The sequence below is a fragment of the Zonotrichia leucophrys genome, chromosome 19 (assembly GCF_028769735.1).
Source record: "Zonotrichia leucophrys gambelii isolate GWCS_2022_RI chromosome 19, RI_Zleu_2.0, whole genome shotgun sequence".
Classification (NCBI taxonomy): domain Eukaryota; kingdom Metazoa; phylum Chordata; class Aves; order Passeriformes; family Passerellidae; genus Zonotrichia; species Zonotrichia leucophrys.
Window position 1 is genome coordinate 9,915,762 of NC_088188.1, and position 26,494 is coordinate 9,942,255.

Sequence of the window (26,494 nt, forward strand, 5' to 3'; positions counted from 1 at the left end):
CTCGGAACTGGGACCGGGCGGTGCCAAAGCTGCGGCCAAAGCAGTGGGGGCTGGCGGCGGCGGGGTCGTGGAGATAGAACTGCGCATGCGTGCCGTCGTTGGATGAGGCGGCGCGGAGTGATAATGGTGCGGCGGTGTAGCAGATCGCAACTGCGCATGCGTCGGTTGCGTCACTGTGGCAGCGTGGGGCGGGCGCGAGGCGGCGGAGCCGCGGGAACGGGGCTGCGGGAACGGGGCTGCGGCCGCGGCCGTGGAAATGAGCGACGGGACGGCCATGGCTGCGGGAGGCGGCGGAGCCGCGACATCCAGCAGCTCTGAAGCGGGGGCCGCGCTGGGGAAGGCGCGGCTCGCCCCGCCATGCAGCGGCGGCAGGAGGGAGAAAGCGACCACGGGCGGCGGCGGGGCGGCCGCGTCAGCGGGAGATGGTCCCGGGGGGGCGGAGGGAGGCGGGAGGAGCGGCGTGGAGGCGGCGGGAGGCTGCCGCGGGGGCGGCATGGCCGGCGGTGGGCTGGTCGGCGGCGGGAGCGCGGCGTGCGGCCGCTGGGGGCTGGGGTGGCTGCCGGCCCGGCGGGCAGGGACGGCAGGCACGGAAGCTCGCTGAGCGGCGCGGGCACGGGAGGGGCTGCAGCCACCGGTGCGGACGCCGCGCCGCCGGCACGGCGGGGCTGGGCAGGCTGGGGCGCTCCCGTCCCAGCGCAAGCGGTGCCGTGCCGGGAGCGGGGGATTGCGCCGACACGGCGGCGGAGACAGGGTTAACCATGGGCGTCTGCCATGCCGCGGAGCCCGGGGGCGGCTCGGGGTGCGCTGCGGGCGCTTGAACGCCGGGGGTGGGGGCGGCAGCGTGCACAGGGGGCGCTGGGGACGCAGCGCGGCCGCGCCAGGCGCGCTCGGCACCGCGGAGCCGGAGCCGCCCGGGACTGCAGAGACGCGGCAGCGACGGCACTCGGCCAGCACCGGCCCCGCTGTGCCGGCAAAGGGGGCGAGGGCGACTCTGGGGGGGACGGCAGGAGCTCCCGCACTCGCGGGGGGGAAGGGAGGGGGGGGCGGAGCCGTGGTGATCCAAGTGGGCGGGGTTGGGGGCGGGGCCCGCGGTAGCCGGGACAGCAGGGACCAACGGGATGGCAAAAGCAAGCATGGCGAAGCGGTGGGAGGAGCCGGGGGGACGGAGGTTGAGACCGCGAGGGTGGGGGACGGTGCGGCCAAGGTGAGCGGGACCGCGGGTACCGGAGCCCTGGGGTCCAACAAGGAGGTGGGGGCGTGGCCCGTTGTGGACTCGCGGCAGCAAGGGGCGGGGCCGCAGCAGGGGCGGAGCTGGGCAGGGCGGCTGCTGGGGGCACCCCCGGTGCAGCAAACTGCTCCAGCAGTGCCCTGTAGGCTGCGACCGGCCCCACGGCAGCCACGGCCTGGCGGAAGATGCTGTTAAAATGTTTAACAAAAACTATGTCCAAAAGTCTGAAAAAGATGGGAGAGAAGTCGCGCTTTACGACATTTTTACGACAGTCGCGCTTTACGGCCCCTTTTACGGCAGTCGCGATTTACGGCCGATTTTACGACAGTCGCGCTTTACGGCCCCTTTTACGACAGTCGCGCTTTACGGCCGTTTTTACGACAGTCGCGCTTTACGGCCCCTTTTACGACAGTCGCGCTTTACGGCGTTTTGCGACAGTCGCGCTTTACGGCCGATTTTACGACAGTCGCGCTTTACGGCAGTTTTGCGACAGTCGCGCTTTACGGCCCCTTTTACGACAGTCGCGCTTTACGGCCCCTTTTACGACAGTCGCGCTTTACGGCCCCTTTTACGACAGTCGCGCTTTACGGCCGATTTTACGACAGTCGCGCTTTACGGCCGATTTTACGACAGTGCTGCTTTACGGCACCTTTTACGACAGTCGCGCTTTACGGCCGTCTTTACGACAGTCGCGCTTTACGGCCGATTTTACGACAGTCGCGCTTTACGGCCCCTTTTACGACAGTCGCGCTTTACGGCCCTTTTACGACAGTCGCGCTTTACGGCCGATTTTACGACAGTCGCGCTTTACGGCCCTTTTACGACAGTCGCGCTTTACGGCCCCTTTTACGACAGTCGCGCTTTACGGCAGTTTTACGACAGTCGCGCTTTACGGCCCCTTTTACGACAGTCGCGCTTTACGGCCGATTTTACGACAGTCGCGCTTTACGGCCCTTTTACGACAGTCGCGCTTTACGGCCGTTTTACGACAGTCGCGCTTTACGGCCGCTTTTACGACAGTCGCGCTTTACGGCAGCTTTTACGACAGTCGCGCTTTACGGCCGCTTTTACGACAGTCGCGCTTTACGGCCGATTTTACGACAGTCGCGCTTTACGGCCGATTTTACGACAGTCGCGCTTTACGGCCGATTTTACGACAGTCGCGCTTTACGGCCCCTTTTACGACAGTCGCGCTTTACGGCCCCTTTTACGACAGTCGCGCTTTACGGCAGTTTTGCGACAGTCGCGCTTTACGGCCCTTTTACGACAGTCGCGCTTTACGGCCGCTTTTACGACAGTCGCGCTTTACGGCCCCTTTTACGACAGTCGCGCTTTACGGCCCCTTTTACGACAGTGCTGCTTTACGGCACCTTTTACGACAGTCGCGCTTTACGGCCGATTTTACGACAGTCGCGCTTTACGGCGTTTTACGACAGTCGCGCTTTACGGCCCCTTTTACGACAGTCGCGCTTTACGGCACCTTTTACGACAGTCGCGCTTTACGGCCCCTTTTACGACAGTCGCGCTTTACGGCCGTCTTTACGACAGTCGCGCTTTACGGCCCCTTTTACGACAGTCGCGCTTTACGGCCCCTTTTACGACAGTCGCGCTTTACGGCCCCTTTTACGACAGTCGCGCTTTACGGCCGTTTTACGACAGTCGCGCTTTACGGCCGATTTTACGACAGTCGCGCTTTACGGCACCTTTTACGACAGTCGCGCTTTACGGCCGCTTTTACGACAGTGCTGCTTTACGGCCCCTTTTACGACACCCTGTGCTCACCCTGCATTACAGAGCAATACAACACAAAATGCGTATTAACACAAGATGATAACCTTTTCTGTTTTCATTACATGAAGGTTTTTGGAGCCTTTGGAGATTAAATATTTCTGAGTACACTGGGGATACCTCTGTGGGCCACCTGTATTTTACCTCCTTGTTAAGCAGGACATCCAAAACTGTTCCCAGCTGGGCAATTTCCATGATTTAACCTTGACTCTGATCTGGAGAGCCCTGGGGTCTCCCTTGGAGGAGCTTCCTCAGGAATTTTTCCCTGCCAGGTCAGGGATGGCTCCTTGGCACTTCTTTCAGCAGAGCAGCAGTGATTGCTTCACCCCTGATCAGGAGTTTTACTCTTTGAAACTGTAACAAAGTGCTGGGAATTGATGGGACGCTAAACCTGGCTGGTTTAGGAGCTGAGCAGTGATGTGCCCATCCCCTGGGTGCACCCTGTCCCCCAGGCAGAGCACACTTACGACAAGGTTTGGGACTGAGAGTCCTTCCTGGCACCCCAGCTCCATCCCAGGACAGCATTTTGGGGTGAATTGAGCAGTTTTTATCCCTGCTCCAAGCTCTGGCAGAGCCTCATCGCTGCCTGCTGAGCATGGAGCAGGTTGGTGCCACAAACCCACCTGACAGCTCAGGGAGGCCGGGAGGTGGGAACAGGTAAGGAAAAGGGAAATGCAGGAGTGGCTGAATTCCCTGGCAGGATAAGGAGGTGCTGGCGCTGCCTCCCAGCTTTGCCAGCCCTCATTAGCACCTCCCAGGCAGGCACAGCTCATTCCAGCTGCATCCCAACCTTCTGCTGGAGATTGCATCCCTGCCTAATATGCATTTTTATATAAACAAGGGTGCTAAATGGCCTTTCACTTCCCTCTGTAATGTCTTTTTTAATGGAAGGTCCTGAATTAAGAACATATATATATGACTTGAAGAATTTTCTAAGTGATATTGAAAAGCTATTGTAGGGTAGGATTTCTCCTTGCAAAATTATTTTAATGAGGTTCCAGTTTATTTTCTGGCTCTATTTTACTTATTTAATCCTCCAGAGGGGCTTTTCAGAGGCAGCATCTCATTTTCAATGCAACTATTCTTAACATTAGGGAAAACTACCTTTCTGAAATGCATGAAGGGGAAAAAAAAAACCCAACCAGAGGAAGATGTACGAGATAAGAATAAACTTGAAAAGCTTTGAGGTGGTTTATGGCTTCTCTGGAAAGAATAACAGTTCATGTATTTTTGTTATGGTGTGGTTTAATGATGCTTGCAGAAAAAAGATAAGGTAGGAATGGAAATATAAAATTAAACCAGCAAAGTGAATGTGATTATTTTAGTTACCAGTATTACCTGGGGAAAACGCTCGGGGGGGTTTTATCTAGACTAAATATTTGCTTTTCTAAGAAGAAAGGGCCCTCTGCGTTTCCTGGCACGAGGCTGGGTAGGGGAAATCTGTGGTCCAGAGGGAGGGTGAGGATGGAGGGAGCCCTGGCTGTGCCAGTGCTGCCGTCCTGGCAGTGGGATTGGCACGGGGCTGTGCCAGGGGTGGGGAGGAGATGGCCCCGAAAGGGAATTCCCAGCCTCACCCTGTGCCTTGTGGCACTGAGCAGGGGGGGGAGTGGGGTGTGTGCACCCAGCTTGGGGCATCCTGGATCCTTCACTGGGATCTGGGAATGGCTGATTCCCATGGAGCCATCATCCCATCCCCATATCCCCATCCCCATGTCCCCAAATCCCCATATCCCCACATTCCCATATCCCCAATCCCATTCCCATATCCCCATCCCCATGTCTCCATCCCATCCCAGGCTGTGGGGGCACACCCAGAGCCCCCAGCCCTGGGTTTTTGACTTCTCTGAGCAGCTCCAAGGTTCCCAGTCTGGGCTGGTGCAGTTTGAGGAGGGATCAGCAGGATCAGCCAAATGTGAGTCCCCTGTGGCACACCAGGCTCCCAAACACCCCCCTCCAGCCCCTGGGTCATGAAAGGCAAACCTGAGCTGAACCTGATGTGTGGCCTTCAGCCTCCCTGGGTAGTTAATTTTTCAATTTCTTCCAAGGATGCAGAAGAGCAAAAAGTTTGTTTATAATTAAAATACTTGGAGATTTATACTTTAATTCAAATAGCTGAAAAGAAGCAGTTTCTATGTAGGTTTCTTCACTATCAGAATCTAAACCAGATTATTATGTAAATTTTCTCAATCCTAAATTCATTACAATATTCAATTTCAGGAAATGCTCTTGACCATCTGCTGCTGCTCCAAGAAATGAGTCTTGGAGATTGTTTGCTACCAGAAATGCTGTAGGTATTTAGGGTAGATGGGAGGGCAAGGGCAGTGCTCTGATTTCTGAGCCTGGTTATTTAACCTGGAGTGCTGAGGCCACAGCTGGGCTGGGAAGGAGCAGCAGCTTCTGCTGTGGCCCTGTCCTGGTGTCACCCCTGCCCAGCCACCCTCAGCAGAGGCTTCCAGTCCTCCTCTGGCTCCTGGGGAGGCAGCCTGGATTAATTCCAGGAGGGGACACAGTCCCAAGCTAGGGAAGGTACAGGTTGGATATTAGGAAGAAATTTTTCACTGAAAGAATAATGAAGGTTTCAACACCAGGCTGGTGTGTCCCCCCAGCAGCACACAGAATGGGAATGTGGGTGTGGATGGACAGGACAGGGACCTTCAGCAGTGCTTGGATGGATGTTGGAACATGGAGTGGGATGGAGAGGGGTTTTCTTCCTGTTCTCCATTCCTGGACAAGCTGGAACTGGTGTTTGCCTATCTGGAGCTGTCCCAGGCTCCATCCAGCATTCCAACCCCATCCTCAGTAACCTCCTGATTCCCCTCCTTCAGGGGAATTTTAACTCCTGTCCTCTGCTGCTGGGTAGATCCTTGAGCTGGGAATGACGTGAGACAGAGGGAAAGGAACAGAGGGAAAGGAACGGCCCTGTCCTGCCCCTTCCCCAGCTGAAAACCACTGCAGAATTCCAGGAAAGCATTAAAAAGGTACCAATTTGCATTCAGATGATGCTCCTGCTGAGGGGCTGGGTTTGATGGGGTGCAGGGCACTGTGTGGGCACCTTGTGCCCTCCCCTTTCCCCCCTCTCTGAGCCCCAGCAGCTCCTGTGCCCGAGGGTTTGGGGACAGGGACCCCATGGACATCCCCTGCAGCCAGCAGGGCCTGGCTGCCCTGGAATGTCCCAGAGGAGGGTGGGGTGTCACTCTGGGGGGTGGGGGACACTCGGGGACAGGGCCAGGCTGGCCTTTGTGTGCCTGTGCCAAGCAGATGTGAACAAACCCGAGTTCGATTTCCGAGAGCGCCTGGGGAGCGTCGCTGACTAATTATGGCAAACAGAGGATGAGCTCCCCTCCTCTTGCATTTTTTGATAAACATTGTCTCCTCTCCACAGCTGAGTATTTAATTAGTGTTGATTGTTGTTCCCGTGTTCAATAAGCACTCATCAGGAGGGGGGTGTCCGCTGGGGCAGCGTGGCCTGGAGCACAGCGCAGCCCAGGGTGTTCATAATTAAGGATGCAATTTATTTCAGCAAGTCATGTGTACAGCACCCTGTGTTTTAGGTTAATTTTCAAGGTTAAAGGGGAAAAAAAAAAAAAGCCCAAACAGCTTCAGAAGGCGAGGAGAGACGGCTGGAAAGTCAACAGTCAAAACTGCAGGGAGGGATAAACGTATAAATAAATCTGTTTATAAATAAATCTGTTTATAAATAAATCTCTTTTAAATCTGAGGCACCCAAAGCTCTGTGTGTGCTTGTGAACGCCCCCACGGGGCCCTGCAGACCCCTGGGTGCTTCCCACCCTCTTTCCTTTCAGGCTGGGTCTGTTCCCAAGCTTTGGCTGGCAAATGGGACGTGGAGCTGGATTCTCCAGCTGTGGGAAGGTTCCTCAGGAAACAGGTGCAGTAACAACATAAAACAATATAAAAGCTGCTTTTGCTCCTGCTGCTGGCTGTGGGAAGGGCTGAGGTTCACCACCAGCGTGGCTTTATTCCTTTATTCCATCCCTGCCTCAGCTTTGGCTGTGTTTTCCCAAGGAATAACAAGGAGTGTCCCTGGAGCATCCCAGTGGGCTTTTCCCCTTCTCTGTGGGCAGAGCTGTTGGCCACATCAGCTGGCTGGGTGAAAACCACTGCAGAATTCCTGCAGGAAACCCCTGCAGGAGGCAGCAGAGGGTGGGCAGGGGGCCTGGGGTGGGCACTGGGGGCTGGGAGCAGCCTCAGATTGAGTCTGGTCCTGGCTGGGCTGGGGGCTCAGGGGGCACAGCAGGCCCTGGCTGGGCTGGGCAGCATCAGCTGTGTCAGGAGAGGAGCTCCAGGCTCCCTGGTGCCAGCAGGGAATGGCTCAGGATCAACCATTCCCAGGGTTTGCTGCCCCTGAGCTTCCCTGGCATGGGTCCTGGGTGTCCCCAGCCCTGGGGACAGCTCTGCTGGGTGGCACAGGGTCCTGTGTGAGCTGTGGGCAGCAGCTGAAGGGTTAAAGGGATGCAGAGGCACAGGTCAGTCCCTGCAGCTCTCCCTTGTCCATCGATATATTGAATATCTGCTAATCTGGATCAGTGGCACTGGGGAGGACCCGGGGACAGCCCCAGCTCCCTGTGCTGGCCCTGCTGGGGCAGGGGAGGGCTCAGGGGCTGCCTGGGCAGGGCTGTCCCTGGGGATGGGGACATGGGGACAATCTCCTCACCCTCGTCCTTCCCCAGGCACAATCTGACCCAGTGCCTGCACACCACACTCCCAAACATCATCAGCTGTGACAGCCAGGAAAAGAAACCCCAAAAGGGAGAAAATCCCAAAGATTGCTCCATCCCTTCCTTCTGAGCGGGACCTCGAGGCCATGTCCTGGGCATGAGGTGCCACCCACACCTGTGCCCAGTGCCACCAGTGCCAGGGGGCATCCCACACCCACAGCCCTTTGGAGCACCCACCCAAGAGAGGGCAGATTTATTGCAGAGGAGATGTATTCGGGCTCATGGCAGTTCAGTTGTGTTAATTATGAAAATCTAAAGATAATCTATATTTAATGTCAAATTTTTCTCAAATTTGCTAAAGAAGGAGGAGAATATATGCACATGATGACATTTAAATGAAGAACAAGGTGCAATTAAACTCTGAAACATACAGTAGACTAATTGGGGAGAGGATGACAAATATAGTTATCATCAGCAACTAATTAGGGCCCTGCTTTAGCTCTCCCTGCTTGATTAATCTTGACTAGGTGTTAATAAGTTCCCTGGGCCTGGCCAGCAGTTGGAGCCAGGCTGTTTGTGGCTGCAGCCCTGGCCTGGAGGGATGTTGGACCATGAGGGGTGTTGGTTAAGGGGGTTGGATTTATTTTTGGAGGAGGATCAGAGCACATTTGGGCAGTGGAATTGTCCCCACGGAGCCTGGGAGTGCAGAGAGAGGAGGAGGAAGATGAGGAAGAGGAGGAGGAGCATCCACAGCACATCCCCTGTCTCCCAGATTTCCACTCTTATCTTTCTGCATGGAAAGGTAGGAATAGCCTACCCACAGGAGCCAATCCCAGGTGCTGCCCCTGCTCCTGGTGCCCATCCCCACCCGGAGTACCCCCGGACCGTGCAGTGCCATGGGAGGGGACAGTGCAGTGCCATGGGAGGGGACAGTGCCATCACCCTCCCACCGTGTCCCCACACCCCCAGCAGGGTCCGGGGGCTCTCTCTTGGCTCGCAGCCCCTGCGGGAGCCCGGGCCGTGTTTTTGCCCTCCCGGCGGAGCGGGGAGAGCGGAGCCATCACCGGGAGGATGAACTTGGCTCGGTCTCCATGGAAACGCTGCCCGGGCCCGGCTCCGCCGCCGTGAGCGCGGGGCCCGCTGACCCCACTCAGAATTATTACCTTTAGCCAAATAAAATAATTTGTGTTAATAAAGAGACCATTTTCTCTCGGCTTCCAAGCGAGCCTTCCCCAGAAGGCAGAGTGACTCCTTAATTACACTTTTACTGCAAGGTGATTAATGTTCAATATGTGATACTCCGTTTAAATAAGTCGCTTATTAACACCTTTAATATATTTAATTTTTTTTTTCTTTCCCTTTTCCCCCCTCCTTCCCCCTGGCCCTGGAGGGGCTGAGCAGCGCTAGATGGAGCTCTGATATTGGGCATGGGGGGTGAATCCATGGAAGGACAAAATGATGGGAGGAGCAGGAGGGGAAACCCTGAGTGCCAAGGTGGCAGAGTTGGAGTGGGGGAAAACCGCTTTGCTTTGGGGGTTTGTGGCTGTGGGCACTGGGAAAGGGCGGGGAGAGGGCTGGGAAAGGGATGGGAGCAGCTCTGGGATGCTGGGCTGGGGGAGCCACAGGAGTTTGGAGAGTCCAAAATGGCCCAGCTGTGCCCAGCTCTGCAGGCAGGGATGGGAAATGGGAGCAGGGATGGGACACAGAGAGCAGGGACAGTCCTGGCACATCCCTCCTGTCCTGGCACATCCCTCCTGTCCTGGCACACATCCCTGGCCCAGCTGTGCCCATTTCTGCAGGCAGGGATGGGAAATGGGAGCAGGGATGGGACACAGAGAGCAGGGACAGTCCTGGCACATCCCTCCTGTCCTGGCACACGTCTCATGCCCAGCTGTGCCCATTTCTGCAGCCACATCCCTCCTGTGAGTGACACAGGGACCAGGGCTCTCCTGGCACATCCCAGTGCTGAGGAAATGGGGAAATGCCTCCTTGGGTTATTTTTTGGGGATGGGTGACAGTGACGCTGCTGGCTGGTGTTTAAAGGCAGGAAACTGTTCCTGCCTGAAATGGATTGTTCCTCCTGATTGCAGCTCAAGTGCTAAATGAAAAAAGTAATTTTGTTTTATACTGGATTTCTTCCTTTTGGAACTGTTTTTATTCGTGCAGCGACAGCTGTTTGTAAATACATGTTATTGTTTGCCCCATAAAAAACAAAATTATTATTCCCAAAATGGGAACTCACAGAATAAACTCCTGGCGCTGGTGCAGAGTTTGGAAATGGTGCTGGAAGTTTCTCCTTTTGGAGCCCTGTGAGCTGACAGGGGAGGGGCAGAGGAGCCCTGGGGGACAGGGGGTGGCACAGCCCTGGTGTCACTGTCCCTGCAAGGAGCCCTGGTCCCTGTCACCAGCCCCATCCCAGCTTTTCCTCACTCATTTATTGGGAGCAGCACCTCAAAAGGACAAACACAGCAGATTTGGCATTTCCATGGCACAGGGGAGCTGCTTTCCTGGGCTCCTTCCACTTTTCTCCATCCATTCTGGATCTCTGAATTTCTGCTTAGAGCCTGCCCAAAGCTGGGTGGGAGGAGATGTTCCAGCAGCCCCAAACACCCCAATTCCTGCCCAAACTGCCCCAAAATGCAGTTCACTCCATTTTCCTCCCTTTCCCTGCTTTGTGGAAGTGGGGTTAGTGATATTCACCATCACATATGGAGAAATATTCTGTGTATTATACAGAGAAACATTCCAGGGAGCTTGTAGAGATCTGCCCTGGCTGCTGCTGGGGGTGTGTGTGCTGGAACCGCTGCAAAGTGAAATAAAACTGCAGAGAAACCAACGATTTCTGAAGGAACTGGTGCCTGAATCCATCCCTGAGAGCTCCTGAGGAAGCTCAGCTGCTCCCAGTTACCAGAGTGGGGAGTTTTCCTTGGGAACCTCCTCATTCCCAGGCAGGTTCCAGGTGGGGATTGTGGGGGTTATAAATACCTGAAATGCAGATTCACTCCTGAAATTCAGGTTCACTCCTGCCTTTGATGTCCTGCCCCCAGCTCGGAGCCTCCTGAAGGGAATTCCAGGTTTGGTTCAGGCAGGGCTGGGCTCTGCCCCCCTGGTTTTGTTCCACTGCCTTCCCCTTTTCTTTCTCCCTCCTCTTTTCCTGCAAAAAGCCATTTTACTGGAGGGATACCTCTGAGACCCCGGCTCCAGCTGCTCTCCTTGCCCTGAATTCCTGCACTTTATTAAAATTCTATTAATAGGAGATGCCTCGTAGAGCCCTGTAAGGGAGGTGACACCTCTGCTTTTCTCCTGCTCTGTGCTTTTCGCTGGGGTGGGGGATGTGGGTTTGGTTTGGGTTTAGTTTCTCGTTTCCTTGGAGTGGTTTGAAAAAGGCAAAGAGCTTGGCCTGTGTGAAAACCTGAAAAAGGAGAGGATTAACCAGGAATAGTGGAGGAAACGCTGCTTAGCTGGTGTAAGCACTGAGCCCCCTGTTAATTTCAGGGCTAAATTAGACATTTTGTGAATTGTTTATCCAGCAAGCCCCGCTCTGGCAGAGAGGCATCAGCCCCCTGGAGCTGTGCAGGTGTTTGGGAGCTCCCTGGTCCAGGGGGCTGAGCTGGGCATCACTATTTCCTAATGGCCATCTCTTCCAGGGCTAATTCCCATCGAAAATGGGCTTTCATTGCATTAAATAAAGCTTCAGGTAGCTCTGAGAATGATATTTCTGCAGTGTTCAAGGGAGAGGTTCCAGCCAGGCTGGTGCTGCTCAGTCCTGGGCAGAGCTCTCCCTTTTCTCCTTTATTTCCCACCTTGGCCCTTTTTGTATCATTTTTTGCAGCTGGAGATTTTGCTCTGTAATTTCTGTCTGGGCTAACAGTGCCTGCTTTTCCTCGCTGTTAGAGCATTAATAAATAAATAAAATGAGGTTTGTCAAGGCTGTGGGGTGGCCACAAGCCAGGGGTCCTGGAAAAGGTGCAGACCCCCAGGGAGCTGTGGCAGCTCTGGGGTGAAAGGAGAGGATTCACCAGGCCAGCACAGCCTTCCTAAAAATATTAAAAAAATTTCTGGGGTGTGCAGGAGGCTGTGAGCAGTGCCAGGGCTCAGTGCTGGCCGTGTCCTTGTGCCCATGCTGGCCCCAGCCCTGGTCCCCTCCTGCACCCTGAAAATCTCCTCTAAATCCGAGCAGTGCCCAGTAATGAAGCAGCAAAGGTTTATTGCCTATAAAGGATGAAATTAATGTGAGCAATCCTCATAAACCCCCCTGATTTGTGCTGCTCTGGCTGCAGGGCCCTGGCTCCTGCTCCGCACAGCTAATGGGGCTGATTAAGGGTTAATTAGGGAGTGCCAGCCCTGCCTTGGGGGGCTCCTGTGGGTGAACCTGCCCTCTGCACCCACAGATTCCACTCCTCCCCACCAGGATCTTTGATAAATGCATTTTCCCAATGGCTGCTGCATCCCAAAGGTGTTTTTGCTTTCCACTGACCAGCTGCACTAAAACCACTGTGATGTGAACAATTCTGACAAAAATAAAAAACCCCACACCTCAGTTTTCCTCCAGTGCTGGAGCTGAAATGAGAAATTCAGCAGACAAAACCACAGGAGTTTGTACCTCTGAGCCTGCAGTGGCTTTTTATGGTGGTTACTTATTTTCCCTAAATTGATGAGGCTTAAAGGGGAAGTTAAACTTTTCACAGATACAGAGGTGAAATAATATTAAATTCCCAAATTAAAGATCATCATTAACCTGTTTGGGTTTTATTGCACTAACAGTAAACACAACAAGCTGTGAACAGGGTGCTTAATTATTTCAATGAATATTCATAATGTACAGGACCCTTAGAGGAAATAAAGAGAGGAAATTGTTCTACAGCAGTTGGGAGGGTGATAAGCAAATATTTAAATTGAGGGAGGAAAATGAAATACACCTGCACTGTAAATCCTTGGTGCATATATTTACATTTTTATTTATTTTTATATATGATGTATTTTTAAGAAATGAATACAACTCTTACTTATTAGAGAATAATTTGTTTTCAATGGATGCAGGTGTGTTTAGAATAACTTAAAAGAAGAAATATTTATTTGGAGCCTGATGCTGCAGCTCAAAATTCAAATTTCATCACTGATTTCAGTAAAAACACAGGATTTTGGCTGCAGGAGTCCCTCTATTTCCCTCTTTCTGCTGTATCCTGCAATAACTGCAGAGGTGTTTTCTGCCTGTGCCAGGTACTTTGGGAGTTGGTTAAATAAGAGAAATCACCAGGAGATCCCCACAACTTCTCGATGAGAACCTGGAAGAGGCCCCAAATCCTTTTTCCTGCATTTCCTATAAGGGCAGGAGCATTTTTAGCTGTACAGGGAGGTGGAAGCTGTAAAGCTCTGTACAGACAATGGGACTGGGTGCCATAAAGGGACGTGTGGCTGCTGAATTAAAACACTTGGTAACTTGTGGAATAATGGCTTAAAATGACTTTATTTTATGGCCAGTTTCTGCCATCTGAGTGACGCTGCATGTATTGGTTGTATTTATAACTTAATAGCTTTTCTCAATTTTATTATACTTTTTATGAGACCTGTGGCTTTATGGCACTTCATAATTTTGCTCAGATTGATTAAATCCCGTGGAGGGTGGGGCTGGTGGCAGTGCCAGGGCCATCAGAGCTGGAGCCCAGGCTGGTGCAGCTCTGGGTCACCTGTGCAAGGTTCTCTTGTCCAGGAGTTTTAAGCCCTCCAACCCCAGACCAGTCTGGGATTCTCAAACCTCCCCTGGAAAATGAGGAATCAGCTCCAGGCTGAGCTCAGACTGTGTGGGGTGAATTTGGGATTGAGGGAAGGGATGGAGAGGGGGGTGAGAGTAGAATTCCCTGGGCATTGACAGGGTCTGTGGGGTTTCTCCCATTTCTGCACTAACCTTGTGCTCTATTTGCTGTAACCGTTCTGTTCCTGCACCAAAGCCCCATTTCAATGTTTTGGGGGCTCTCAGGGGTTTTGGTGTCACATCCTCCCCATGTCCCCTCACTGTGGGCACATGGAAAATCCTCTCTGCTTCCTTGTGTGCCTGGAACTCACCCAAAATGACGCTGAATTTACCAAAATTGGGAGTGATGAGGAGCCTGGGCTGGCCCTGGTGTCACAGCAGGGAAAGGAGGGGAAGGGGAAAGTTTGGGACTGAATTCCCAAATATGAATTCCCTAATTCCTGAGTTCCCGAAATCCTGAATTCCTGAATTCCCCAATTCCTGAGCTCCTGAAATCCTGAATTCCTAAAATCCTGAATTCTCCAGTTCCCAAATGTTGTATTGCACTAAATTTTACACCCAAAATCCTGGGTTCCCCAACCCACTTCCAAATTCCTGAGCTCCCGAAATCCTGAATTCCCCAGTTCCCCAATTCCCGAAATCCTGAATTCCCCAATTCCCAAATGTTGTATTGCACTAAATCTTACACCCAAATTCCTGAATTCCCGAGTTCCTGAGTTGTCCTTGTGTCAGGAACAGCCCCTGAGGAGAGGAGGAGATGCTCTCTCTCCCCGGAGGCAAATCTGCCTTTAGAGCATCCCCGGGGCAGTGGGAGACACCAGGATTTTCCCAATTGTACATCTGGGACCAATTTCATCCCGAGTTCCACTTTCAGGAGAACAGCAAAGGATGGAGTTGACTTTTCCCCGTGTCCCTGCAGTTTGGGAGGGGGATTTTGGCCCCTCACCCTGCTGCCTCTCCCTGTTTATGATCCCCAGAGATAAGGAGCTTCCCCCCTTGCAGCAGCAGCAGCTTCATTACAGGCTCTTGGTCTGCGGGCCCGCAATGCATTTATAATTTTTATTGTTATATCTTTTAATTTTATTTTGCTTTCCTTGCTGTCTGCGAGGAGGGGAGATAGGAGTCCATATTTATTACAGAGCAAACGATCTACCTCTGCGAATGTATGTATCAGTTAATTTAATCTCACCAGTTTTATTTAAACTGTTTTTCCTTCCTTTCTTTACCTCCCTCCTCCCCCCTTTTCCTCCTCCTCCTCTGGGCGCAAGGTGATCAGTTTGTTTAAAAAAAAAAAATAGAAGAGAGGGAGAGAAGGGAGGGGAAAAAAAAAAAAGCTGGAAAGTAAAACTATCCCGTGCCTTTTATAATGTGGATTGAAAAGGCTTTTTCTGGTTGCTACGGCGTCGCTGTGCCTTTCAGTGCTTACGCCTGTGTGCCTCCCGTGGCCCCCGTCTGATTGACATTTACAAATTACCAAGCTGAGAGTGTTCAATCTTTGACCCGTGTGTTTCTATTCAGCAATGAGTGAGATTTGCAAGCATTTTGTCATATAATTACTGCAAATCCCTTGAAAATTTCCACAACAACGCCTAGATGAATGGTAATTTGTGCAGACAGCCGCTGGTGCCTTTACAATACACTCAGATGCAAAACAGTCTAATTTTTTTTTTTTTCACCCTAAGATTTCTGGGGAGGGGGGGGAAAAATGTTCTGCATGTGAGCGTGTTGTAAAATATTTGGATTGTTAGATTTATTTGCTTACACAACCTATATTTGTGCTGATTTTATTGTATTGACTGTATGCATTTTTTTCCTCCCATTCTACAGTTTTATTGTGCCTTGGTCATATGCATACATCACCCTCATTGTTCTCCAGGAAATTTATTCCACCTTTCAGCCTGCTCTTGATAGGACTTATTGCATTACTAGTTAAGTGCTGAGATTTGCTACTACAAAGATTTGAAACAGCCCCTTGTAATGTTTATTTGCCAGACATGGCTGAGATCATGTGTTTGCATCACACTTGGAGTGCATCTGCATTTTGGGGCTGGCAGGGCCGGGTGGGTTTGGGGTTGGGTCCTGAGGGATGCATTGGGCACCTCCCCAAATTGGGCGGCCAAGGGGGGGAGCATCAAAGAGCCAGAAGGAAGTGGGTGTGCAACACCTGTTGAAATATTCCTATTTATTCAGGGAATACCCATAGAATCATGGAATTGTTAAGGTTGTTAATTGTTAAAGATCTTTGAGATCATCGCATCCAAAAATCAACCCAGCACCATCCCCATGTTCACCACTACACCTGTATGGAAAACCCCAGGATCATTTAGGCTGGAAAATGTTTAAAACCATCAAATCCAGCCATTCCCCCACACTCAACCATGTCCCAGGTGCCACATTTACCCTTTAAATCTCCCTGGGAATGGGGAATCCAGCAGTGCTCTGGGCAGAGCTCCTGCAGCTCCTCACCTGATTTGCAATATAGGGAATGCAGGGTGGAGATGCTGCCTGCAATTCTGGGTTTGTGAGCTGTGGTTTAAAATTAATTATTTTGGTAAATAATGTTTTGGTGGAATTCAGTAAGCATTTGCCTTTAGCAAACACTTTCAACTCACCTTTCCAGAATTTCCCTGCACTGGTGCATGTATATATTTATATTTTTATATATGTGCTGTGGCATCAGGATCTTCCACTGGCTTTGGCTTTCACAGGCTCGCTGCCTGGCATGAGAATTGTCATGCAGATTTTGTTGCTGTTTGTTAAAACAGCCCTGAGAGGATTTAACAACTGAACTCAGTTTTGGTATTGCTTTCGTTTTGTGCCTCCTGATGCTGGCTGAGCTCCTGGCCCAGGTGCAGGGGCAGGAACTCTGCTTTTTGTGCTTTATTTGGGGTGAGGTCGCTGTGCCTGATGCTGGTGCTGTCACAGGGAGGGCGCAGACCTGGGGGGATGAATTCTGCAGGGTGATCCTCAGCAAACCCCAAGGAGCTGCTGGGTTTGGAGGGGTTTGCTCTGAAATCACTTCCAAAGCAGTCTAACCTTGGCCTGGGTGAGCAGGAGTGGGATGGGAGGGATCTGGGCTGGTTCTGGCCAGGCTGGGCTGTGTGAGGGATGGAGCAGAGCAATGGAACAAACCAGGGCTGGAAATGCAATCTCTGCCAGGGAGCAGCCTCAGCAGGACCTGCTCCCCTTCCTTATGGGGATTTAATGCCCCTGGTGGAATCTAACTGCAGGTCATCAGGTTTTATTGGCACGCTGCAGACGGGCAGGGTGATGGACTGGCCTGGCGAAACATTAACAAAGATAAAAAATAATCCCAGATCAGTAGTGGGTGTCACTGAAATCAGAGCAAATGCTGCTCTTCAGGTACTCGTGTGCTCATCCCAGGTGATTTCTGCTGCTGCTGTAGATAGTCTTTTATATGGAGTTTGCAGATAAATTTTTGTCTGACACATATCTAGAACTTATATAGTCACCTACTAATTTAAACCAATTTGCCCTAGGTGATGGGTGAATACACTTGAAAATTAAATGGGTCTGATTTAAGCATCCCTTCTCTGAAGCCAAAGACTATATAATTAAATTAAAAGAAAATGTGTTTTATAATAAACTGTATTTCCTCTTGGCAAAATCCAATTTTGAAACAAGATTGTAATATCATATCTAAAAATGTTTTCCCATGGGTATTACCAGTCTATTTCATTTAATTGTTTTCACCCATCATATTATGTGCTTTCAAAGTAGTGAAATGAGTGTGGTTTTTACGAAGAACAAGGGAGGAAATGGCAGGGAGAGGGAAGGTTGGCTCTTTTCCCAGGAGGAGCTGATGGAAAACCAGGGATGGGCAACTGGTTGGGTGCCCCAGGCTCTCAGCTCCTGCCTGGGTGTTGGAAGTGATGCCATGGCAGTGCCAGGCCCTTGGCATCTTGGGTTCTCCTTCTCTGGTGAATCTGGCACAGGAAGGAGCTCCAGGAGCTGCATTGTGAGCATTTTGCACTTTTCCCTTTCTCTGGTGAATCTGGCACAGAAGGAGCTCCAGAGCTGCACTGTGGCATTTTGCACTTTTCCCTTTCTCTGGTGAATCTGGCACAGGGAGAAGCTCCAGGAGCTGCACTGTGAGGATTTTGCACTTTTCCCTTTCTCTGGTGAATCTGGCACAGGAAGGAGCTCCAGGAGCTGCACTGTGAGCATTTTGCACTCGGGCAGGAAATGTTTAACGCTTGGAGCAGCTGGGAGCTCCTTGCCCAGCGTGGCTGTTGGTGTCAGTGCAGAGGGGTTTGGTGATGCCAGAGCTTTTCCAGGTGTTCCCCAGCAGGATCAGACCCTGGGGGTGAGAGGGAGCTGCTGCAGGACCAGCAGCATTTTGGGGTGGGGTCCCTGTGGGTACCACAGCCACCCTGCTGCTCACACCTGGGGTCAGGGGAAATGCCACAGAAATGCAGGATACATTTCATAAATTTCCAATGGAATATGAGCCAATTCACCCCTAATTAACATGCTCATTTTCTTCTACCTCCATTCATCTGTTTGTGTGTTGTCCCTGTGTGCCACCAGCACTGCAAAGGGAGATGGGTCAGTGCCATCCTCCTACTCCTGATGAACATGGCTGATGAGAATTGGAAACCAATGCTTCTGATTCTGCATGGATTTGGCAAAACACTAAGGAAAGCTGGAGGTGTGTGCCCATCTCTGCTCCTGGAGAATCCCAGTGGATCTGCTCGTCCCCAGGGCTGCAGGTGCTGGGAGATGGGGGCAGAGCAGCACCTCGGTGTCTCTGCTCCTGCTGTCCCCATTTATTTCCTGGCTGGGACTGGCTGTGTGTATCATGACCAGCAATTCCTTAATCGGGGCAGGGGAGTGAAAGCAGCACAAATGTTTGTGCACCAGAGCTCGGCACAAACCCTGCTGGGGAGGAGAACACCCTCCCACTCTGAGAAAGGACACCTCTCTCATCCCACCTCCCCTTTTTTTATTTGGTTTAGAAAGCCCTGACTCTGTTTTTATAGTTTTTTTTAGTCAGTTAGTTATTTAGTTAGTTTTTATGGTTATTTTTCCTCCAGGGCTGCCTGACAGCTGTGGGCATCTCCCAGTGCAGGCAGGCACCAGGTGGGTACCACCATCCTTTCCCTCTGCATCTTTCCCCACCAAACAAATGGGGAAAAACTTTTTAGAATTCACTGATTTTTTTTTTTTTTTTAAAGCCACCAGGGTTACAGGGCTCCCCCTAAACCCGAATCAGTGCCAGCTTGTCTGTGACATCCTGGGTGTCCCCAAAATCCGAGGCACGCTGGGGATGGGGAGGGAGCAGCCTCGCACATCCCCGCACGCCGATCGCTGCTCGGTGGGAAAGCGCTGATGGAGCAGCAGCGGGCAGGAGCTGGAAGGCGATGCTGGAAGCAGCAACGAGGAGTTTCGAGGCTGATTTTGGGAGTTTCGAGGCTGATTTCGGGAGTTTCATGGCGTTTGCCCGGGGTGGAACGGGAGGGGAGCGCTGCTGCCCCAGCCCTGCCCGAGGGCACCGGCGGCGAGCAGGACCAGGGGATTCGGATGATGGGAAGCGTTTTCCACGGGCGTTCCACTGCTGTCAGCCATTTTAGCTTCTGAATCCTATTTCCCTGGTGCTTCCGAGAGAGGCTTTTGGGGGAGTCCCCAGCTAAAACTCAAATTTGCATTTAAATGGAGATTTTTTTTTTTTTTTTTAATGAGCAGGATGCATGGGAGACTAAGACTATTAGGTTTCCTTGTGGGAGAGTGCAGAATTCTCTCACCTTTTACATCCCACCCCCTCCCCAGCCCCTTTAATGCACACTTTAAATTAGACATAAAAAAAAAAAAAAAGGAATGGTGCGTCTTTAAGGAGAATATAATCATAAACAAATAAGTCTGGTTGCCCTTGCAGCAGAACTAATCTTCCCTCAGCTGAGCTGTGATATAGATCAGTAACAAGAGCCACGCGCAGGGGGTTCCTTTGAAATGCATAATACCTCCTCGTATAAATTGGAGTTGGTGTGATGGAGCTGTGAGATGACATATTGTGGCATGACCCCTCTCTACTGATTGTGGGTGAACCCTGCAAAGGTAAATCTAACACGGCGCACACATCAGACAATTTCATTTTCATCACCCAGGGACAAAAACATGGCAACAGAATCTTTTCAAATGATAATCTGCATGCTAGGCTGAATATTTTTCCCTTCCTCCTTCCTTTTTTTTTTTCCTTCTTTTTTTATTTTTTTTTTTTTGCATGTTCAATTCGTGATGTAAGTGAAAGGAATTATAAATTGCTTCCAAAGTTCATTCATTCTCTTCTTCTCATTCTTCCTGTCCTTTTCCTCCTTCTCCTTTGGCTTTTGTTCTCTCTCCCTTTTCCTCCCTTTTTTCCTGCCTTTGTCTCCTTTTCTTTCACTTTTTTCTCTTCTTTCTCTCTCATTTCTATTTTCCTCTTCTGTTTTTCCTATTTCCTCTTTTTATCTTATTTTTTTCCCCCATCTTTTATATTTTATTTTCCTTTTTATGTCCCCCCTTTTTCCTTCTCTCTTCTTTTCTCCTTTTTCTTCCCTCTCTTCTTTCTCTTTTTTTTCTCTCCATCTAAAAGTTTGGCATTGTGTGTGCGTGTAACTGATTCATTCTTCTCATCCCCTCAGGGACATCCAGTAATAATGATTTATAGGAGTGCAAAAATCTCTGCTCTTGCTGTTACCAACTAATATCCCTCCTACCCTCCAAAAAGGGAGTTTTCTGTACAAACCCTTCTCCCTCACTTCTCTCCCCTCTCCCCCTTTGCCTTCCTGCACTTTTCCAGTCAAGCATTGGGGAATTCAGCTGGTTTGCCTCATGCCAAGCAGGAATATTCACTCCTGCATCTCTCACCTGGAACTCCAGAGATGCCATGGCTGCTCATTGCTGGTTTGTGTGGGGTTTGATGCTTTGGGACTGAGGAAATGCAAAAATCCCCTGTAATGTGGTGTCTGGCTCTCCATACCCCATCCCCTCCCAAGCCCAGGTGTGTTTGCCAGCTGGAGGAGCTGCCTGGAGGGATGGGAATTGCAGTGCCCATCCAAGGGCAGGGCAGAGGCTTTGGGCAGGCCTGGGGGGGTTGTGGTGCCAGGGCTGAGCTGTGCCAGGGCAGCTCCAGAGCTTTGCCTGCAGCAGGCTCAGCCCCCGTGGCCAAAATCTGTGCTCAGCATCAGCCACACCAAGGACACTGAGGGGCATCCCAGGACCTGAAGGCACAGAAGAGTTTGGAAGCTCGGGATTGACCTGGTAAGAGATGCTGCTGTCTGAGTGCTCCTGTCTGGCCATTTTTACTGCTGGAATTTGTGCTAATTAACTGCTCTGCTGATCACCATGCTAGCAGTGCCTTGGGCTGGCTCCTTGTGGAACTGGCTGGGTGCTCTGCTCCCCTCATGGCAGGGACCAGGAGGAGCTGGGGACAGCACTGTGGGGCCACTGACACCTCTGCTCTTCCCTCTGTGGGGTGGGCACAGCTGGGGCAGCTCTGGGGGTGGCACAGGGTGGGCATTGCAGGGCAGGGGTTGTCCCTGGGTGTCCATCTGTCCATCCCCTGGCTGCAGGACAGGCAGGCACAGGACAGGGGTTGTCCCTGGGTGTCCATCTGTCCATCCTGTGGCTGTAGGACAGGCAGGCACAGGACAGGGGTTGTCTCTGGGTGTCCATCTGTCCATCCGCAGGCTGCAGGACAGCCTTGGAGGGAGCAGGGCATGGCATTGGGAAATCTCCATTAGCTGTCTGTGCCTCAGTTTCCCCATCTCAGATCCTCATTTTGATTTACAAAGTGGTGCATAGATCTCAGTTTTACCCCTCCAGGAGGAGTTTTGCCAGCAGACAACGAATCCCCTCGGAAAAGAACAATGCACAGAGCAGCAAGAGTTGATGAACGTGCTGACAATTAAACAATCCTGTCCTGGCCAGCAGTGGGGTGCAGAGGGAAGGCTCAGAGCTGCTCCCAGCACAGCCCTGCTCCCACCAGAGTGACAGGGTGTCCCCGTGCAGGGTGACACTGCCACTGCCGCCGTCAGCCCGTGACACCCAGATGAGCCTGTCGGTTCCACGTACTGTGATTGCCACCCCCTTCCCGCCCAGCACGGCAGCCAAATTGGAGGAGAAAAGGTCAGAGAGCCCTGGTCATCCTCTCCCTTTCCCCCACATCACTGCCTGGCCGGGATGGGAATGAGCAGTGACAGGTTTGTGTGGCACCTGGGAGCAGGGGATGGACAGCAGCGCTCCTATCGAGCTGCACGGGCAGCCTGGGCGCTGCTCCTGGCACCTGCTGGCACCAAAGTGACAATGACAAGTTCTGTGATTAGAAGAGGGCCCCAGCACCACCTCCCCCTGCAGAAAGGTCTGTGGGAAGCACCACCCTCTGCTTAAAATGCTGGATGCAGAGGGAGGTCAGCTGGGGAATGGATTCTTTTCTTGTCTTCTCTTTCCATTTCGGTGCAGCAATGTGTCAGCTCAGGTCCAGGAGAATCTCAGCCTGAAAGTGCTTTTTGTTTGTTTATTTTTTGTTTTCCCCTTCTTTTCCCCATTCTTCACATGTTTTTTTAAGAGAAGGAGCAGTACTGATAGCACCCCTCCAATTGTTATCCCTTGTGTGAAGAGTGCCTTACCTCAGTGCTTTCCAAGAGACGTGTAATCACTTCAGGCTGTTCTGCACTGCTAATTGTTTTTCTGTTTTTATGCAAATGTGAAAATCCTCATTTGATCCTCCTAAAAAATACTATTTTTACAACCAAATGCTTTTATTTGGGTTTCAGGGAGGATGTGCTGCTCTGAGAAGGCTGCAGGACATAACAAAAAGAAAAAAGGGAGATCCAGTATTTGCCACAGATCTGCAGTGACAAAATGGGATGGGGAAGGAGATGATGGCAGGTAGGGAAGGTGAGAAGTGGCTGCAGGATTGTTTCTTTCGAGGCAGGTGAGATAACCCAGCTCTGAAATGCCTCACCCAGCTGCAAATCTGCCCAGAAAATTCATCTTTTCATAATATTTTTATATGTACAGCTCTTCCCCAAGTCCCCCTGGGATGTCTTTAATGGGGTGCATGGGGTTTTTTTTTTCTTTCTTGTTTGTAGAAGAAAAACTTTTCCACAGGAGACGTGGGGAAACAACCCTCCCTTTTTCTGGTGGGAAAATAAGTGCCAGTTTTGTTCACCTCTATTTCTGTGTAAATGGGGTTGTTAGAGAGAGAGCCTGTGCCTGGGGTATGCAGAGCCTCACCTGTCTCACAGACAAAACCCATCACGCCTGACAGCACAAATTCAATGATTTCCCTGCGATTCCAGCCGGGGAGGAAGGCACAGAAATGAGAGAAAGAGAAATGCACACTGTCCAGGTGGAAACTGCTTTCCCAGCACTGTGATTTTTCCTGGGAACTGGAGCCAGCAACCTCCATGGCAGGAACTTTTCCAGCTGCTCGCCCTCCCCTCCCTGGCTGCTGCTGCTTCTGTGCAGTTATAGATTTTAAGATAAGGTGCTTTTGTTTCCCAGCTGTGCCTGGGTCACCGTTTGGAACTGATATGACAGGCCTCAGGCTAGCAGAGAAATTTGTTACAAGTTCCCATTTCGGGGACGTGTCTCCAGTCCAATAGCCTATTTACTCTCTCGGGGATCTATTTTTAAAAGTTATTAGCAGATTACTGGTTTTCTATCAACCTCAGGCACCAATCTCCCAAAGATACTATTGTACTTTAATAAGGTGCATTTGATAATCCTCAGATAAAGGCATCTGAAGTGAGGGGGAGGAGAGGGAGAAACTCTTGCACCGACTCCAGTAAGGGACACACAGGCCAGAAAAGGGTTAAATACACTCATGTTTCTAAATGGCTGAACTACTGTATGTTGTAGTTTTCAACTGCAAATCATCTTTAATAGCAGACATCACGGGATGGCTCATTACATTAAGCTATTTTTCATGCTATCTCCTGTAATATCCTTTAATCCAATGCGTTTCAAATCACCTCAGGCTAAAATAAGAGACATAGCGATGTAATAGCCTAGTGTATTAGTGGGTTAATTGCCCTGTTGTACTCTCTAGTAGATATCTCTGGAATGAGTTCTATATTAATTGTAAATTGCTTAATACATTTAACTCCTTGAGCAGCTTGGTCCTCCGCTCTGTCTTTAATGAGGAAGAAAACTTTGGAGTTGGGAATAGTTGGGATTTTTGGTGCCCGGCCCTTCCCCACCAGCTCTGAGCACTCACGTCATCCTCTGGCACTTGGGGAGAGTCAGCCTGAAGCACTAAAAGGAAATTATTGCTCTTTTTCCTGGCAGGTGCCAAGTTCTGCAGCCTGCAAAGCCACAGCACCTCGCTCAGAGGGAGCTCAGGGCCAAGTCCCTGACCCCAGGCCCTGCACAGAGCTGCAGGACATTGTCCCTGAACTGGACAATCAGAGGAAGGGGGAGAAAAAAGGGAAGGTTTAAATAATACATAAGATTTTGTCTTGGCAGAAAGGCAAGATGGATGAAGTGCTCTGCAGCTCTGCCAGAGGATGCAGCAGTGGGTCACTGACACACGCAGCTCACAAAGTATCGCCCATAATGTGCAGCAGCTAGTTTTCTAAAATTACTTCTGCAGCACCAGCCAGATTTGCAGTCACTTTTCTGAAGATTGGAACATAAGTGTCACCAGGCTACCAGAGGGTAATGTCACTAATTTCTTTGGATTGCTCCCAGTGTACATCAGGGGGGTGCGGGAGGAACAGGCACGGTGGAGGTTGGAGGGGGTTGTATAATTTTCAGGTGAGACACTCTTTATTAATTTCTTTTGGGACATTCTGGATTCTAAAACTCCTGGCAAAAATGTTAGTGTCAATTTAAATGGCAAGGCATGGAGGAGGAATGCTGAAAAGTTTATTGCTTTGAAACTTTACAAGAAATTCTTCTCTGAAGTGCCCCCTTAAACCCAGCGGGATGGCAGCTCTGGGAAAAGGGGGCTAGAGTCAGTGGTGTGAATTTAACCTGTGTGACCCAAAATCCTGCTCACCTGGTCTGGCCTGTGCAGCTCAGCCTTGTCCCAGCACAATGTGGGCATGGAGCAGCATCCTGGGTGCATGGTGGATCCCTTTCTTTACACCTGACAGCAGTTATATTTTATATATTAAATATAATATATTTATATATTAAATATAATATCATAAAGGTGCCATTCAGGACACCTTTTGTAAAACTTTAATCTCAGATTCCAGTGGTTCTAGTGGAGCAGCCCCTTCCAGCTGTAGGGTTTCACAGAAGAGCTGCTTTGCTCCAGGTTTGTAATGGGGGCTCAGGTTCTTCCCACCCCTGAATTCCCTATGCTTTACATGGATAGTCTGGGCTAAAAGAAATATCATCCCTCTGTTTTAAAACTAAGGTATTTGGGAGAGAATGTGCATGAGGATTTCAACGTTTGTGAAGGAAAATGCCAGTGGAACTAGGGAGATAGTTGGGCTTGGAAGAGAAGACACAAAGTGCTTAGACTGCTGGAAAAAAAATCCATCAAGTAATTCTCTACCTATAAAATAGGTGGTAATGCAATCTGAGCTTAATTTTGATGGCACACTGTACTTCATAACAGTGACAACACCTTAAAAATGTAATGAAAGGGCCTGATTTATTGCTGAAATAATCCATTTAGCACTCCAATAAATAAAAGGAGAAAATACAACCAATGTTTCGTCAGAAAAGGGAAAAAAGAGAGAAAAATTGCAGTGTGTAGCAGTTTTCTGGAAATGCATCCAGAGTTTTGGGGCTGATTATTTTCCTGAAGACAAATATAAATTCCCAGTTAGATTTTAAGATTTAGAGCTGATGTCCACTCTGCATTCTCATGTACTTTAAAAGCAGCAGCCCTGTGACACAGCAATGCAGGGACCATGTTTGACTGACAAAGGGGAGGAGAAAACACTGAAAAACCACTGACTTACTGCCTTACAAATATTTGATTTTGAATATGCTCTTGTAGCCATTAGGAAGTGCAAAGCAAACATATTTTCCCCTCATGCCAAATTTGTTTTAATGACATGAGGTTACTCCTGCAAATGTCAGCTCCACCCTCCTTTCCCCGTTTCCCTTGGCCCACAGCGGAGCCTGGTGGGTTTTACACTCCCTCTACATCACTTCTATTAATCTGTTTAATCTGCTCCAGGGCCTGGCAGTGGCAATGACAGGAAAAGCAATAAAATGCTCCCGTGGCAGATGTCTGTGTTCGGGTGTCCTGAGAGCAGAGCTGCTGCTTCTCCAGAGAAGAGGAAACTTCCCAGTGCAGGAACAGTCACTCTGCAGGAGGGGGTCTGAGGCGTCTGGACGCTGACACCAAAGGTTTTAAAGCCATAAATACTTCAGGGTGACCTAATTGTGACTTTTCAGCACCTGAAGGAGCTGATGAAAAAGATGGAGAGAGGGTTTACAAGAGCCTGGAGGGAGAGGACAGGAGGGAATGGCTTCACACTGCCAGAGGTTTATGCTGAGTATCAGGGAGAGGTTCTGTTCCATCTCCCAGCCCAGGAGTCAGTGCTTGCACCAGCCAGAGCTGCCCAGTGTTTCAAACTGAGTGGGAAGGAGCATGGATGTAAAAACAAGGTGAGAAAATTCAGCAAAATGCAGCCAGGCTGCCCATTTTGGGGATATTTTGATTTAAAGCCTCAGAGCAGCTTTCCCTGGTGCATCCATCCCTTGTGGGCCCTCTCAGGGCTGCAGGAATGGCCCCAGTGCCGGTGTCCCACCGTGCCCTGCCCAGCCCTAATTGGCCTGTTTGTTTTGCAATAAGTGATTCCTGCCTGTCTTGGGGTGGATTGTTTTTCACACCATTAAATGAAGTTCTGCTGTATTGATCCCTGTTTTTCCAATTTGAAGCCTGAAAAGTGATGAAGACATTTTCTTGTTTTCTCATGTACTTTTCCCTCAGTTCATTTAGGTGACCTGTCTTTAGTTCCTTGCTCTGCTCGCTGTAATTGCTTCTTCAGAGTAATGTTACACCGTGAGCGCGGCTCTGCAGCCGGGGATGGCTCCCTGGCAGTGATAAGGACAGAGCAGAGCAGCGTCTGGCTCTGA

General features: G+C 50.6%; 2 long non-coding RNA genes across 2 annotated transcripts; both read left to right on the forward strand.

Annotated features, from left to right (window-relative positions):
- Positions 1-10,715: 10,715 nt before the first annotated feature.
- Positions 10,716-19,359, forward strand: LOC135455990 (uncharacterized). The gene is made up of 3 exons (XR_010442445.1): positions 10,716-10,766; positions 18,502-18,547; positions 18,643-19,359. It is a non-coding gene; the product is annotated as an uncharacterized LOC135455990 (long non-coding RNA).
- A 2,887-nt stretch (positions 19,360-22,246) lies between these two features.
- Positions 22,247-25,901, forward strand: LOC135455663 (uncharacterized). Its single transcript, XR_010442372.1, has 3 exons — positions 22,247-22,333; positions 23,915-24,106; positions 25,590-25,901. It is a non-coding gene; the product is annotated as an uncharacterized LOC135455663 (long non-coding RNA).
- Positions 25,902-26,494: the final 593 nt, after the last annotated feature.